This window comes from Cryptomeria japonica, chromosome 5 (assembly GCF_030272615.1).
Source record: "Cryptomeria japonica chromosome 5, Sugi_1.0, whole genome shotgun sequence".
NCBI classification, from domain to species: domain Eukaryota; kingdom Viridiplantae; phylum Streptophyta; class Pinopsida; order Cupressales; family Cupressaceae; genus Cryptomeria; species Cryptomeria japonica.
Genome location: NC_081409.1, coordinates 654,828,971 through 654,842,779, shown reverse-complemented (window position 1 = coordinate 654,842,779; position 13,809 = coordinate 654,828,971).

The following is a 13,809-nucleotide window of genomic DNA, read 5'->3' as shown; positions in this document are numbered from 1 at the left end:
CTTGCTTTGTTTTGCAAGTGGCCCATTGTATACGCAGTAAGTATAAAGTGCCAAATCACCATTTTGTTTTTTGGAGGGGGGGGGGGTTCTTGATTTATTGAATTTGGGGGGCTGTCTCTTGTCCTTTTGTGCTCTTGTGTTCTTTCCTTTTTTCTGCTATGGGTGCTCCTAAGTTTCTTCTCATAACTCCTCATAATTATTCTACTTGGAAAATTAATGCATGGAGTAAACTTATGGAAAAAGGACTAACTCATTACATTGATGGAACTATTGTTCCTCCCATTGATCCTAAGGTTGATCCTCTTGGTCACTTGGATTGGCTCACTAAAGATATCATGGCAATTGGTACCTTAAGAAAGTATGTATCAAAGGATCTCATTTTTTATATTGAGAAATGTACTCTAATTAAGGATGCTTGGCAAAAGTTTCAAGACTTGTATGGTCAAGATGATGAGATTAGAGGATATCAGATTGATAGTGATCTCACCATGTTAGATCCCAAGAACTTTGATACTATACAAGATTATGTCACTAAGGAAAAAGAGTTGATGGCACAACTCAAGGATTGTGGCATTGATAAGAAGAATACTCAATTGATCTTCAATTTGATGGGCAAGCTTCCACAAGAATATGCAACATTTGTTTCTAGTTTCCAAACCCATAGGATGAAAATTGGTTCAAGCTACACAATTCCTATATTTGATGCTTTCTTTGAAATGTTAATGATGGAACAAACTAAGTTGATAGTCATGGGCATTCTTAAGGCTTCTAAGTCTCAAGCATTAGTGGCAAACCAAGGGAACAAAGGAAATCAAGGAAAGGACAACTCAAACAAAAAGAAATGGCAATCAAAGCCTAAGGACGAAGCACCACCTTCTTCACAACAAGGAGATTCATCCTCTTCCAAGAGAGAAAATTCACCAAAGAGGGAGAGACCTACTTATGCCTATAGTAAAACATTTGGTCATGAGGAGCATCGTTTCTATTCTAAGAATATTGATGAGCTCACACACATCCTCAAAAAGCACAACATTGATTTGCCTAATTCCTACAAGAAGGATGATTCATCAACTTCCACTTCCTCACATTCAAAAGGGAAAGGGAAAGAATTCATGGCTTCAACAAATGGTAAGACTCACTTTTAATGGACAAGAAAATGAAAATCTCTTTATGCTACAAGTCATGATTCAGGAAGAGGGCTTCTAGATTCAGGAGCTTCTCATGATATGGCATCTTTGTAGTCTATGTTCTCTATATTTGAGCCTTGCACCATGCCGCAGATTTTGATGGGAAATCATACATACATGGATGTGATTGGGAAAGGATCTATTGCCATTGGGGATAACTCCTTTAATGATGTGTTGTGTGTACCCCATTTGACAAATAATCTCCTTTCCATCTATCAAATCACACATGGCGCAACTAAGAGAATTGTGGAGTTGACACCTGAGTCAGTTTTCATTAAAGACTTGGAGACTAGAGCTATAATTGTGACTCAGGTGGTTGATCATGCATCTTGGTTATACTCCTTTACAGATTTTGTTGATGATGATGATTTCACATATGATGATTCTACACATGATGATCACACTTCTTGTGATGATTCAGATTTTGAGGAGAACTTTGGTTACTTGAACATGGGGATTCTCACATGTGACCCCGTTCTTGAGCCTTGTGTTTCATCTCCTCCTATTGATATCACATCACCTATTGCACCTAATGATGCAGATAGTGCGACAATTTTTCCTTCATGTGATTTAGTGCAGCAGGATATTTTATGTCTTCCAGCTTCAGTTTTATGGGATGATTACTTGACAAACATTGCAAGTTTGTTTGTGGAATCCTACATTGTAGATTTGGGAGACATCATTGATGACATTCATCTTCTCTTTTATGAAGATGATCCTTCTTCGATTGTTGCAAGGGAGCACTTTGACCCTCTTGTTCATTTTCTATGTGATAATTCTTTCGAGGTTGACATGATTGTGGATACTTATGTATAGCATTTGGAGGAGGTCTCTTTATGCTTAGAGGAGACATGTGAGTCTTTGGGACTTGTTCTACATCCATCTCCACTAGATCTTGGAGTACTTTTTCAGAAGTGTTGAACATTTTACCACCTTTGGAGGGGGTATCTTTCAACATTGACATGGGGATACTTGAGCAGTTTTAAGAGATTCCATTCATCATGAGTTTTTTTCATACATCTTCCCTTCATTATTGGGGAGACTTCATGGATACACCTTTGTTTTTGTTTCTTCCTAAGGGGAGGAATGTTGTTCGACATTTGTAGAGTAGTTTCTTCATACATCATCGATCTTCTATCATTGGTGTAGATTCCATATTGAGGGGGGGCTTCCTTGCTTCTCTTCTTCTCTCATATGGGAGGGGGGACCTTTTCCTCACATACTTCTATGAGAGTTCTCTTGTATAACTTTCATCTCTCTTTTGGGGGAAGGTATTTTCCCATTGGGTTTTTCTCTCTTTCCCCACTTTGTGAGAGATTTCATTGCATTGGTTTGCATGCATTTGCATTTGTACATGGGTACCTAACATGGCCTAGTAGACGGGACCCATCTTGCATTGTAGACTTAAGTACATTCCCCTAATTTGCACTTAAGGGGGGGGGGGGGGGGGTTTGGTGTAAATAATTATTCGTCATGGATATTATTACACCTTACTTAAGTTTACTTAGGATAATGCATTTCATAGTAGTTTGGGTATGAGACTCTTGGGTGTTTGTGCTACATTGGGATAGTGTGTGTAGGAGAATTTCCACCTTTTATGGTATTGATCTTGTTTTGATTAAGTAAAAGAAGGTATTTGAAAGGTACCTGAACCTTGTACAAGCCAGGAGATCAGAAGAACAAGAAAGAAACATGCCTGATCACTTTAAAAAATAGAAACATCCCACCCAAACAAAAAATAGAAAGATCCCACCTGAACAGACAATGTAAGGACAACACAATGACAACAAAAAGATAGAACCTAGAACCCATGCAGAAACAGAGATAGAGACCTAAATACTTTTCATGATATCCTTGGCATGGACAACCATTTATTTCATGTTGTTAACCGAGGTCTTTAATCCTCTAGCTCATGACCTTTGATGTCGCCCTTGGTCCTTGTATTATCTCTGGTCCTCTTTTCATGACCCTTCTTATCTGGCTGATCTTTATCACCATCCTTCTCTGCATTGTTCTCAAATCTATTGATCATGATGTTCATGTTATCCACCGAAGATTTAAGGATCTGAAAATTTTGATTTGCAATCTTCTTAACATTGAGTTCTAGTCTATTGATTCTGCTACCTAGATTGTTCATTTTATTTTCCATTCCTTTAATCTCCTTGTTATCTTCCATCTCATTGACCTTTTTTCCATTGCTATGATTTTACCCACCATACATTCAATTGCTTCTGCATTGTGAATTACAACAACCAGTTCCTTAACATGTTCCACCAAGGGTTTATCACCAACCATAACTCTTGTAATAGCTATCATATCAGTCTTCAAACTGTTAATATCCTTCACCATGGTTCTGATGGTATCATAGAAAGATTTTATAGTATCATAATCACTAATACCACTTTTATCCCCTTTATCCCCCTTTTGCAGACTTATGGTGTTCAAACCCTCAATGTTTCCCATCACCAGGGTTTCCTCCCCCTCTTTATCTTGACCCTCATCCTTCTTGTTCTCCTCAACTTCCTCCTCAGAATCAACCAGAACATGGCTAATGTCTTTATTATTTCCCTTTTTAGTGTTCTTCCTCTGAATATGCTTTCCAATCGCTTTCCCTTTCATTTTTTTAATAATTTTTTTCTCAAAGGATTCAGTTTCAGGCTCTGAAATGTCTGAATCCACCACAATCCTTTTCCTCTTAGCCTTATTCCTCCCTTTTATACTAGTCTCTTCTGAATCGCCCTCAGTCTCTGAATCAAAGTTGAATTTGCTCGCTTCACTCTCCGTAGTCTCATCTCTTGTATTTTTTTCTTTTAATAGGCTTTTCAATGCATTTCCCCTTAAGCATTCTATAAACTAGAACCATAAGCCCCTGGTAGAGGGCATGGTCACCTTTGGGATCTTTTTGAACCTCCTTGACAGTATGGTCCATAGAATAGGCTAGGTAATAAGGAAAGCTCACCTTTTCCCCATGGCAGAAATGGTTGAGCAGGACAAAGTGATGACCATAGGCTCTAGTAAACCTACCATCCAAAGTAATGTAGGCGATAGAAGAAAATAAAACAAACCTCCATGGCCTACATATCCTCTTTAGGGCATGGTAGGAATTGTCAATTTTCACCATTTTTCTCCTCTCATCATCCGTGACTAGGAACTTGTCCGTTGCATTATCTAATATGCCACAATCCCTATAAAATTTCACACCCTCAGTAATCATCCCCGTAGCATCAGCAATGATCTCCTCATCAACAATCATCATCTAGAACCCAACAAGGATTTTGCCATTTTTCCAGTTATTCATGAAATAGTTGGTAATTATGGGATCTTTCCCACTTAGCCTCTCAATGAACACATTTAGACCCCCCTTCTGAAGGATATCCCACACTTCACTGTTCTTTCTCTAGTTTGAGCAAGAGGTGGGTTCAAATTTTTTCTTATTACCTCCCCTTTTTTTTGCACTTTCCTTAAAATTCTCTCTCAACTTCAAAACCTCTTCTCTGGTTTCTGTGGATACCCTATAAAAATGCCCAGAATCCATACTAGACAATTATGATAAGACACCTATATAAATGCTCATTACCTCCGAAAAACCCTTGCATCGATAAAAGTGGAAGAGGCATTAGAAACTATGATTAAAAGTACCACGTTGCCTAGCCTAGCTGTGGTCTAGATTAAGCAGGGATTTCATTTCACTTGCAATCTCACTTTCACCATAACTAGTAATGATGTCTTCCGATTGGCAAGCCAGGTTGGTAGCCCAATAAATGCAAGAATTGGCTTCCCTATACACATCTATAAAAACACACATTTCAAATTCCTAACTAATTTTCTTAGTCGCTTTAATAGCATTGCTAATTGACCAAGAAGGCAGGAATTTCATATTTAAATAGTTGATTATGTTCAATGAATCTCCTTCACACCAGACTCTAGTGCATTTGGCTTCCTTAGCAAGGATCTGTTGGCATTTTTTATGATTGATGATGTGATTTTCATTGATGGACACACACTTGATTTGAGATCACTTTTTGTATGTATGAGTTACAGCTCAACCAGTATGATGTATTATAGTCCTTAGACTATCGGTGTTTTGCAAAAAGTGTTTACCGGTCTGAAACATTATGAAGACCCCAAGCGGATCAAGGATCTTAAGTAGTACAAAGGAATAAAGTGGCACAACTCATATTTCCCAGTCTTCATTTTGTCAAACCAACAACCGGTATTTCACTTAAACCGGTATTTTGTTTGAACCGGTAATACTCTGTGATGAGTTACCAACCGACATTTTGTGATGAGCTACCATCCATTGATTGTTTGGTGGTGCCAACACTATGGCGGTGCTTTTTGTGTCAAGTTACCAAATATGTCTAGATGCATTGAACCTAGGAAATTGTATTGTAATCCTACTGGACCGACATGAAATCAGATTCCTTTATAAGGACATCATGTCTAGGGTTTTAGGTTGTTATTAGGGTTTAAGGTGATTGATGAGTTTTTGTAAGTGTGATTATAGAAGAGAAGTTCTTATTTGTGAGAAAAGATAGAGTGTGAATGTGTTGAAGATTGAAGCAATGTTGGAATGCATTAGGAACAAGCTATCAAGGATCTAACCAAGCAATCTATGCTATTTTCTACATCACTCACATGTTGATTACTCACATCTTTGACAAGTTTGAAGCCCTTAATCGGGTAGGCCCAAAAAGCCTTTTGTAAATCCTCTAACAAGGTGGTTCACATCTATGGATCTAAAATCCTCTAGCAAGGTAGTCTTTAATTGGACTTATCTCCTAACAGATATTGAGATTCCTAACAAGATCTATTCTGGTAAAGAACATTGTATGATCTTAACCAATCTGACCTTAACCGGTCTAGTTCCTATTATGTAGATAGTTACTTGTGAGTTTCATCTCACTGTGGTTTTTCCCATTGGGTTTCCATGTCAAAATCTCTTGTGTTATGGTGATTGTGCTTATGTGGATGAATGCATTATTTTCTATTTGGTTTGCATGTGTGCTAACCAGTTTGTTTGCTAAATTGTTTTACCGGTTTACTGCTAGACTAGTAAAGTGTTTAAGTACAGTAATTTTTGGCATACTAATTCAGCCCCCCTCTTGGTATTCATCAATTGGTATCAGAGCCAACCTTTCTATAAGTTTAACCACTTGGAAAGAGATATTGGAGAATACACTGTGAGGGAACTTACTCATCAGCTCACTCAGTCTGAGCAAGCCTATGATGATCTTATGGTCAAATATAATGCCTCTCAGGCAAAAAGGAGAGAACATGCTGAAAAATTGATGGAGCTAACTGAAAATAGTTCCTCTCATGAAGCGGACATGGAATCCCTAATTCAAGAAGTAGAAAAGCTGAATGAATCCAATTCCAACCTAAGAAAGGAGTTGGAAAGACTAACTATCTGAATGTGTCAAGAGCTTGAGAACCAGAGGAAAGTTGAAGACCTGGTAAAAGACAAAGATCATGAGATCTCCAAGTTAAAACAAGAAATCAATGCCCTAATCGCTCAACTCCATGCGAGCAAAGTGGAAAAGGAAAACATGCAAGGAGAACTAAACATAGCTATCTCTAAGAATGCAAACTTGATGGAAATAAATGTTGCTATTTCCAAAGAACTCTCTGAGTCAAAGGAAAAACTTGCTAAGTTCAACAAGAGTATTGTTAAGCTAGAGAAAAAGCTTGAATCGGTCAAACCTGTCAAGAATACTGATGGACTTGGTTACTCCAGTCATCAGGAAGGTGAGACCTCTGGTGCAAATGCTGTAGCATCGAAGAAGCAACCAGCATTCAAAGATAAAGGTAAGCAAAAGTTCAAACCTATTTGCTTTAACTGTCTTAAAGAAGGACATACTGCTAATGTGTGTAGGAGAAAAGCCTACAATAATTTTCCTTACTTTATAAACAATGTACCTAGATCCAATAAGTTCAATGGTAATTGTTATGCATGCAACAAGCTTGGGCATAGAGCATCTGAATGCAGGTCTGTTATGAACAACACTAGAAGATATCCTCAGAGGACTCAAGGAGTTGGTCCAGAACCTTTTGTGAACCGGAATCCCAACCGATCTAATACCTTTAATAATCAGTCAGGTAGAGGTGGCTATCAAGCGGCAACTAGATGGAGAGAAATCTGTGTGATTCGTCATTGTCATGGTCACACTACTGTAACATGCAGGAGAAAAAATGGTAACATGAATAATGGACCATGGAGAGCACCAAGAATGGTCTGCTATCATTGCAACAAACCGAGTCACATTGCCAGATTCTACAGAACAAGAAAGAACATATCAGATGACATATAGGTCACTCCAGAAGGAAAGATTGATATTGAGACTATTGAAGTGGATATGAACAAAACCTGGAAAAAGAAACCAATGATGTTGCATGAAGAACCGGTTTCTGCACCTAGTGTGGAAATCATGGAACTAGCAAACTAAGCATCAAAAAAGCTTAGGGGGAGCAAATGGTGAAATACTTCAAACCCCCAGTTGACATCGGTAAAAGACCTTAACTGGTATGAGATACTTGTCAGTTGGCAGAAGACCAGAAATGATATAAGGCAAATTAGGGTTTACGCACTAATAGTGGAGCATTTATTATGGTAGGTAGAGAACCTGTTTAAAAGGAATTTTCAAATCATTTCTCACTTATCATTTTTCGAGCAAAGAAGTTTTTCAAGTGCAGAGCGAAGAAAAGCGATTTGCACGGCGATTCAAGGAGTCTATCAAAGACCTGAAGAAGAATCTGAAGCTAACATCTGCTGAAGGGGAGTATAATGCAAAGCAGTATCTTTGCAACCGAAGGAGTGCATGGCAAAGTTCAAACTATGAAGCCCTAAATTTTGATCTATGAATGTATTTTTCATAATTCTTCGTTTATCATGGCTTCCGCATCACATGATAGCTCTAGTACACCCGTTGATTCTATGGACTTCATTAAATCAAAGTCAAAATACAATGCCCTGTCTCAAGTACCTACTAGTGTTATAGTATAAGAAGGCATTTCCGATTACATAGACTGCAAAATTGAAGACCTAGAGTCTCTTGTGATCCATTCACAACTGAGCTTATTCTATGGAAAGGATAAGAAGATTAAACTGGAATTCAGCATTCTGGAAAGGAAGAAACTTTAGAATGTAGTTTATTTTCTTGAAGAATTTCTGGATGATCACATTCGTATTATTCTAAGTAGGGTACATGGTGATAAGATGTACCTAGAGCGAACGCACGATATCACACCTGAAGTGATTCATGTCATCACTAGTTTCTGTAACATGGTGGAAGTGCCAGCCCTAAGGAAGGTCAGCAAGACTGAAATGTCCAAACTCACCGGTTCAGTGAATGACTCATGTGGAATGACCTTCAACTCAATCAAGGATGATCTGGTCAAGTATGCCTACATGGTGATAGGTTACCGGATGTTCTCTGCTAGTAGAATTAATTCTATCTCTGCTGCAGCGGTAAATGCATCATTTGATATGTGCACTTGTATGGAAAGATAACTTATGTTGAATCTTAAGTCGATCAAACAAGACAATGCACTGAGATTTAAGTTCAGACAACTACTAGTTGGTTTGTTATTTTACTTCCAAGGCTACTTTCTAGGAGTAGGTGACATTTAGTGGTTTGCCAACCAACCGGTGAAAAAACAAATCAAGGAAAGTCTACAAGCAGTTGGAACCGACTATCTAGAAGCACTGAACAAATACTTTGATGTGTTCAGACGTAAGATGAGCCAAAGGATAAGGATATCCAGTGATATAGTCAAAAAGTATGAGGAAGACATTTGCTTCACCATCAAAGTGGATGAATGCATAATGGAGGTCGTTAAGCCTAGACATGAAGAAGTGGAGCCTATGGGCTATGAGGTAATGTATGATATGTTGGATGGGTATACTTCTACCCTAATCGCCTCACCCCTTGATCCTAAGGCAAAGAGAAATGGCACCTATTTGGAAAGGGTTACACTGGTTGTAGAACCCTCAGAAAAGAAAGGAAAGGCAGTGCCTTCAGCATCGGCACTGGTTACTACAGCCAGTCCCAAAGTGATCAAGTGGTCACCAGCTAAGAAGAAACTGGAAGTTGCATTTGCCAAAGTCTTTGAAAGGAAGTGGAAGACAAAAAGCAGTACACCGAACTCAGAAGAAACTGTGTCAGAAGAACCGCCTAAGAAGAAGACTAGGCAAATGAATAAAAAGATGAAGAATGAACCGACAACATCTGCACCGATAAATATTGATATTTCTTCTTACAAACCTTTGACACATTTTCAAAGAACTATAAAGAATATTAGGAGAAAATTGTTGAATGATTTAATTGATTGTTTTGATGACTTCAATGATAATGAAAAGGAAGAAGTTGAATAGGAAATCATTAAGTATTTGTGTGTAAATGAAAGGTCACCTTCAGAAACTAGATCTGAGACACCAGATTCTTTGTATAATTCTTTAGACAACAAATGGCACATTGCCATAGAAAAGGAACAAAAAATGAGGGAGGAAATATTTGCTCAATATTTTCCCGATGTATCAAATTCATAACTTTTCGAAGTTATGAATAAATACAAAGGCCTCTTCTTCATGAGAATAAGAAGACTCCTGTTACTGGAAGGAAAGGTTCATGAAGTGATAAAAGATACACATACTCATTCTCAAGAAGCTCTAAAGATGCATCAAGTGGCTGAAGCCAACAAGAAAGCTGAGCAAGAACCAGAAACTAGCAAATCGGATGAGGTGTATAATAGTGAAGGAGAACCAGTCATAGAACAAATGGACCCCATTGATGTTGATACCTTAGATGGTGAAAATGTTACTGAAAGTACACCATCAGAAGGAACAGGACATGAGAAGTAGGCAGAAGCAGAAAAGAAGCAACAGGAAGTGGAAAAGAAGAAATAGGCAGATGAAGAAAATAAGAGAAAAGAGGAGGAAAAGAAGAAAGAGGAAGAGAATAAGAGAGAAGAGGAGGAAAAGAGGAAAGATGAAGAAGATAAGAGAAAAGAGGAGAAAAAGAAGAAAGAGGAAGAGGATAAGAGACAAGAGGAGGAGAAGAAGAGAAGAGAAGAGGAAAATAAGAAACAAGAGGAAGAGAAGAAGAAGAAGGAAGAGGAAAAGAAAGAAGAGGAGAAGCAGAAAGAGGAAGAGAAGAAATAGGAAGAGGAGAAGAGGAAGAAGGAAGAGGAGAAGAAGAAGGATGAAGAAGAGAAGAAGTGAAAAGATGAAGAGAAGAGATAAAAAGAAGAGAAAAGAAAGAAAGAAGAAGAGGAGCAGAGGAAGGCTTAAGAAGATAAGCCAAAAGACAAGGACAAGGAAGCAGTGGAAAAGAGCACATAGGTGGAGACCCCAATGGAAACTAGTAGTCAGGCTAAACTGGCTAACATTACCGATCCTATTGACCTCCAGTCTGCAAATGAATCAGAGCTATTGTAGAGCATTAAGCTTGCTCAAGAGAGATTGGATGCTCTAAGGAGGAAAAAGGAGGAAGATGTTATCCAAACTGTGGTGGAAACACTTACCAGTTTGATACCTGGTACGAACCTTCCTAGTACCGATTCCTCACTTGCACAATTGAAGCTCCTATGCATAGTTATAGAAGATGAGGTGCAAAGCATGGAAGAGGTTGCAGAAGCAAATGCCAAGAAGGAACATCAAAAGGCTCTAGACATTGCCTTGGTGAGAAAGTTAACAGAGGTCCAGTCTGATCTTCAGAAGGCACAAGAGGACATTAGAGATGCAATGAATGAAGGAAATCTTCTACTCAGCAAGATTTGTCAACCTCATTTACTCTATGATGATGTGCTCACTCAGAAGGACAAACTAGAAACTGATATGCAGTCATTTATTAGCACCTTCAAGATGCCATATGACTCCTTCTTCACATATGGTCAAACTGTTCACCGACTTCAAATCCAGTCTGCAAGATTAGAGGCAGAGATAAGCAACCAGACATGTAATTTGCAGGAACTTCAACTGATCTTACTACCATGACTACAAATTCTCCAGAAATGCTATCTAAATCTTGATGCTCTAACGGTCACTCAAGAAATGAGCACGATAGATGCCATGGAAGAATAGGTCTCCTAGATGTAGATAAAGAAAGAGGTGGCTACATCCCTACTTGAGTCATAGTCCTTATCCATGAAGCAATTTTTGTAGGACTTTAAATCAGTTTTTGACAAATTTTACTCTTTACTGTCATAAACATTTATAATTTTAATACTAATGAAACAGGGGTTAGTCTGCAATATTTTTGTCATTGTTGGCAAAGGAGGAGAAGTATAAATTTTGATGTTTTGATGTATACTTTCATGTTATTTCTGTTAAGGAGTAGTATACATTGCATTTTCTGCAAAAGGGATAGTGTATATGCTTAGGGGGAGTAATTTTGATTATGGCATATTCTTTATTGTAAAACGCTTAGATGTCAATTTTTTTTCCTAAGTGTTGCCATCAATGCCAAAGGGGGAGATTGTTGGCATTTTTGATGATTGATGTTGTGATTGTCATTGATGGACACACACTTGATTTGAGATCACTTTTTGTATGTATGAGTTATAGCTTAATTGGTATGATGTATTATAGTCCTTAGACTATCGGTGTTTTGCAGAAAATGTTTACCGGTCTGAAGCGGTATGAAGACCCCAAGCAGTTCGAGGATCTTCAGCAGTACGAAGGAATGAAGCGGCACAACTCATATTTCCCAGTCTTAATTTTGTGAAACCGGCAACCGATATTTTACTTAAACCAGTATTTTGTTTGAACTGGTAATACTCTATGATGAGTTACCAACTGGCATTTTGTGATGAGCTACCATCCACCGATTGTTTGGTGGTGCCGACACTCTGGCGGTGCTTTTTGTGTCGTGTTACCAAATATGTCTAGATGCATTGAACCTAGGAAATTGTATTGTAATCCTATTGGACCGACATGAAATCAGATTCCTTTATAAGGACATCATGTCTAGGGTTTTAGGTGGTTGTTAGGGTTTAAGGTGATTGATGAGTTTTTATAAGTGTGATTATAGAAGAGAAGTTCATATCTGTGAGAAAAGATAGAGTGTGAATGTGTTGAAGACTGAAGTAATGCTAGAATGCATTAGGAACGAGCTATCAAGGATCTAACCAAGCAATCTATGCTATTTGCTAGATCACTCACTTGTTGATTACTCACATCTTTGACAAGTTTAAAGCCCTTAACCAGGTAGGCCCAAAAAGCCTTTTGTAAATCCTCTAACAAGGTGGTTCACATCTGTAGATCTAAAATCCTCTAGCAAGGTAGTCTTTAATCAGACTTATCTCCTAACAGAGATTGAGATTCCTAATAGGATTTGTTCTAGTAAAGAACATTGTATGACCTTAACCGGTCTGACCTTAACTGGTCTGACCTTAACCGGTCTGGTTCCTATTTTGCAGATAGTTACTTGTGAGTTTCATCTCATCGTGGTTTTTCCCATTTGGGTTTCCACGTCAAAATCTCTTGTGTTATGGTGATTATTCTTCTATGGGTGAATGCATTATTTTCTATTTGGTTTGCATGTGTGCTAACCGGTTTGTTTGTTAAATTGTTTTATCAGTTTACTGCTAGACTAGTAAAGTGTTTAAGTACAGTAATTTTTGGCATACTAATTCACCCCCCCTCTTAGTATTCATCAAGATCATCCCATGGTAAGCTGCCATAGCTTCAACTACATGGTTTGTTTGATTTCCTATGGGGATGTCTTTTATGATTTTGCATGTTCCCCATTTGTCCCTAAGGACCACTCCACATCGTGAAAAACCCAGATTACCATTTGAAGCATCGTCAAAATTAATTTTTATCCACCCATTGGGCGAGATGACCCATATCACACCCTCTCTAGGATTGATCTGAAAGTGATCTCGACCCTTTAATCTCCACTTATTGTAGATAAATTGATCATCCTTGTCTTGAGTATTATGAATGCCTCCTATGATATTCATATTTTCCACTATATTTCATTTTATTTTCTCAAACACAATTTTAGCCTTAGAAACATTCTCTCTATAAACTTTGTCATTTCTCTCTTTCCATATACCCCAGCACATATGAGGTAAGGCAAGTTTCCACAATAAAGTAGCAGACTTATTCCTTGAAGGATGATGCCAAGAGTTGAAAACCTCCTGAATCGACTCTGGGAAGCCCTAACTGATTTTGAAATGGTCTGGACATCTTCCCCAAACATCAGTAGAGAAAGGGCAATGAAAGAGCATATGATTAACGGTCTCCTCATTCTTCTTACATAGAGTAAAAACACTAGGCATGCTCATACCTCTTTTTTCTGATATTCTCAATTGTTAGAATTTTATCTTGAAGGGTTGTCCAGAAAAAAATGTTAATCTTAAGGGTAAGGCCTTTCACCCATGCCTTAGCCCAGCATGGGCTTTCCATGTTAGAGTACTGATGATAATAAAGAGAAGCCAAAGTGAATGTACCACTTGTGAGTTTCAAAATTAATTGGTCTTCCTCTTCAACCCTTACCATAGAGTTCATAACTTTGTTCAGACTTCCCAAGGACTGATCCACCTGAGATAAATCCTTCCATTGTCCATCTTCCGAGTAATCACCCACCATAGATCCAAATCTTTCCTTGCACTAGTT